General features: G+C 36.0%; 1 protein-coding gene across 2 annotated transcripts in view; it reads right to left on the bottom strand.

Moving 5' to 3' along the window:
* Positions 1–354, bottom strand: part of wnt5a (wingless-type MMTV integration site family, member 5a) — a 21,864-nt gene extending 21,510 nt beyond the window's left edge. Inside the window, exon 1 of one of the 2 annotated variants that reach the window (XM_016566338.1) lies at positions 300–354. The gene's annotated coding sequence lies outside the window, so the exon portion shown is untranslated. The remainder of the gene's footprint in view (positions 1–299) is intronic. The other variant, XM_016566340.1, reaches the window with a different exon arrangement.
* Between the last annotated feature and the right edge of the window lie 3,749 nt (positions 355–4,103).

Below are 4,103 nucleotides of genomic sequence, written 5' to 3'. Positions count from 1 at the left end.
AATTATTGGCGACATCAGAAATGGATATTATATAATAGCTGCTTTTTTGAACATTTTAGAAATTTAAAAATATAAAAAAATGATTTTTTTACACGGCACCCCTGCTCTCGACAGACACGGCACCCCGGTTGGGAAACACTGTTAGTAATATAGTTATATAGAACATAGTTCTAAATAATCGCGAGTGGGGCTTGAAGAATCGTTTTCGTCACGTAATAAAGGTTCGTTGACGACGATATTTAGTCATAATTTTCGTTGACGAAAGCAACACTATTCCAACCAAAGTGATTTGAACGCACCTGACTTGTCAGCTCGTAACGTCCCAGGAGGACTTGAACGCAGTAACTCCAACCCTAATCAAACACACCTGGATCAGCCAATTAAGGTGTTAAGGATCATTGAAAATTATAGACCGGTGTTGGGGCAGGTTGGAACTAAACTTTGCAGGACAGAGGGTCTCCAAAAGCAGCTTTGAAGACCTTTGCTCATGTTGCACGTTTATGCTGATAACTTTTGAACCAGAATTATTATTAATTCCTTGACTGATACAGGATAGAATGGACACTAATTAAATTTCCCACTGTTTTGTAGATGTGTTGAACATAAAACGACCTGTGCCGTTTTTAATTGCTCACTATGATGGAGATTTTGCAAAGAAAATATTATTTAAGATTAAGGAACTGCTGAAATCTAGACCAGACAACAAACCCATAACTGACCATTTTCATCTGCTGATAACTGTATGACTCATGGTGGAGCCTATATTACAAGGACTTAAATTAACCACAAGATACAGATAAATATTGTGCGGTGTTTATCTCCATCATTGATCTCCTGCATTAATCTCCTTCTTAGAACTTCAGTATTTATCTCTTGCATTGTAAACCACACTCTCCCTCCATCATGTTCTCCTGTAAAGTATGAAGTCTGTTTATTCTGTGATTGTCTGTGCTTAAGATTTGTGGTGTGTGAAGTGTTCCTTACCTGTACCAACCTGTTAAATAAATGCCTGCATTTGGACATCAGTCCTAACTCTTTACGACTCCGGTTGCTATCCTGACAGCCACACTGCTATTTTGGAGAGTACATGAAAATGTGTTGTTGTTGCGTTTTTTTTTTTCACCAAAAATCAGTTGTGACATTCATCAGAGGAAATTTAGCAACCCAGTCTCATAAAAATATGTACCTCTGGGTACTTTTCTGCAACACCGTTTTTACGTACCTTACTGCACATTTCGCCGCAGTTTCAAAGAGAAATGTCCACTGAGTGGCGCTAAAACATGGGTTCAATACGTGAACCCTGGCACGTTTTTATTACGTTGATATAGGTACGTATTGCTGTGTTTTTATTACGTTGCTTCAGGTACGTATTGCGGCGGTTCAGAATTCAAATATCCGGGGACTGTCGCTAAAAGTTAATGCTCTATCGTGTTGGAAATATGCCCTACACCAAACCCAACGCTAAACCTACCCGAAAGTGTTGACAAATGCAAAACTGATAAAAAAACGCATTTGTTAATGCAACTGTGTCATTTCAACTTCCTTATATGCCGATTTGAACCGTTTTGTCGAACCGTAGTTACACGGGATTCGAACCAGAGCTCCTCGCCTCTCAAGTACGTCTCTGTACTCCGTGAGCTACCGAACAAACCTACCGTCGATGAAAACACATTAATATGAAGCTGGATATGTGCGGTGCTAACGTTCAAAAGCATCAGTTTTCAAATCTCCCAGCATATTAAAATTGTTTTGAAGTCATAACATGATATTCTTCAAGTAATTTTGCGAAAATTACGCTTTATTAATCGAAACTCTGTAAATGTGTGTGAAAAGGAATAAAGGTGTCTGAGTTTTACTGCCTCTAGTGTTCATTTCTTTTGGAAACTGCAGTGATATCTACTTATTGGTACGTATTTCGCATCTCGCGAAAATGTGGCCCCGGGTACGTTTTTGCCATGAGACCAGGTTGAAATTTAGGCAGCCTACTTTGGAATGTGTGTAATATGTAAATAGCATGCAAAAAGAGTGTGGAACTGTTTTGGGGTATAAACTGTACTGACATATTAAGCAGAATATTGATATGTATATTTCATATTTTGGCAAATATTGTATTTCATCCAGGTATTTTGTGCAAATAGAAAATGTACATGCTGTGCAAAATATGCATACTGCAGAAACAGAACAAGAGTAGTATGATGAAGCCAATATCTACCCATCCACACAAACACACCTACTGGTTTAACAACGTCTAAAGTATAATTTAGTTAAAACCTTGGTTTAATTTGACTATTCTGATTCACCAAAATACATTAATTATTAAAACAATTACATTACAAAAAGCAGATACATCATACTAATTGAGCAACTGAGGCTGGTAGATGGAGAATACTAAACTAATGACAAAATTTGCTAGTGAAGAAACATTCTGTACATCTTTGAAAATAGAGACAAAAAGTTTTTTTTTTTTCCCTGCTTTTAACTTCTGCAGGTGCTGTTATTTTTATACAAAAGTGTACAATTTAAATCTCATGAACATTGTCATAGCATTTAAAGAATGGAACAAATGCACAATCATGGATATATTACACTCTGATATTATATGAACTGCAAACTTTAATCATACTGTGATTATTTGGGGTCTGTGACAAATTAAACATTCCATGTGTGTGAGTTTTAGCTGTCTGTGTGAATATGAAGAACTTCTATATTCAGTCAATATTCTCAAAGCAGAAATGTGTGACACTGTGTTGCTGAGGAAAAGTTATGAACCTTTAAATACACATGGCAGTACATTTCAAGCTGTTAGATAATTATTTTGTTGAATTAAACTATTTTGTTTCATGTGTAGGCATGTTCCAGATGTGAAAAGCAAACAACCTGCTGTATATGCTGTTTCTTTTTATTTGATTACAAGTTTCCATTATGAGTCTAAATGATTTTGCTTTGCAGACTATAAAATGTTAATTTTATTTGACCCACTTTATATTAAGTTAAATTAGTCAGTTGATTTTATGCACATTTTGTACATACATGTTTTTTTTCTTTACATTGGTTTGGTAACACTTTATTTTAAGGTATTCTTGTTACACGTTACATGTACTTACTATTTATAATAACAATAAATTATGCATAATTACATGCAAGTAACCCTAAGCCAACCCCTAACCATATAGTATGTACATGTAGTTAATTAATATTATTCAGTACTTAAATGTATAATTACACTGTAACAAGAACACAAAATAAAGTGTGACCTTGTTGTTGTTGTTTTTTTTCCCATTACATTGTGAAATTCTGTAGTTACATCTATAATTACACTGTTGATCCCTAACCTGGTCCCTGTACCCTTAAACATAACCATGCCACCAAGCCTGTGAAATCTATATGAAACTCAATTGGCAGCCAACTGACAATAACATCTGGCTAATATTTTTAATTAATAATTTTTTTGGAACATAACCTTAAAAAAACTTCATATTCAGATTTAAAATCAATCATATTCATTTAAATACCCCTTCATTTTCAACCCTCAACTTCTGAAACTTCAATAATCCCCATAATAATACAATCTACCTTTTTCCCCCATATATGTCACGGGTTTGCTACGGTGCGGGAACATGGAGCAAGGAACGAGGAGACCAAGAGTATAGAAACCAAGGAATTTAATAATCTTCACGGGGAATCACATGTAGCACTGTAGACACAAACAATACCGGACGCTGGAGCACACACACAGGGAACACTATTTATACACACAGGAGGAGGGGATGACGAGACACACCTGGGAGCAATGAAACATCATGGGAAACACCTGGGACAAATTAAACATGGGAAAGGAATGCACATGAGGGGGAAAACAACCACAAAACACGGAACAGAGTCTGACAATATACCTACGGCTGATTTCTTATTAGCAGGCCAGCAGTGGACCCACTATTTCTCAGAATGGAGGCCCTGCTTCAGGGAATAAAGCACAGAAAGCAGAAAGCATCTGTGAGTTAAAAAAAACACCTTTTTTGAATATTACTTGAAATTGAAATAAAAACAAACAGTACACTACAAGCCATATTGAAGAAAGAAGGGAAGGTCCCCCCATTTTATAG

This window comes from Sinocyclocheilus rhinocerous, unplaced genomic scaffold (genome assembly GCF_001515625.1).
Source record: "Sinocyclocheilus rhinocerous isolate Xijiao unplaced genomic scaffold, SAMN03320098_v1.1 scaffold1023, whole genome shotgun sequence".
In the NCBI taxonomy this organism is placed as follows: Eukaryota; Metazoa; Chordata; class Actinopteri; order Cypriniformes; family Cyprinidae; genus Sinocyclocheilus; species Sinocyclocheilus rhinocerous.
The sequence above is the reverse complement of the archived record's forward strand: the minus strand, read 5'-3'. Positions and strand labels throughout refer to the sequence as shown.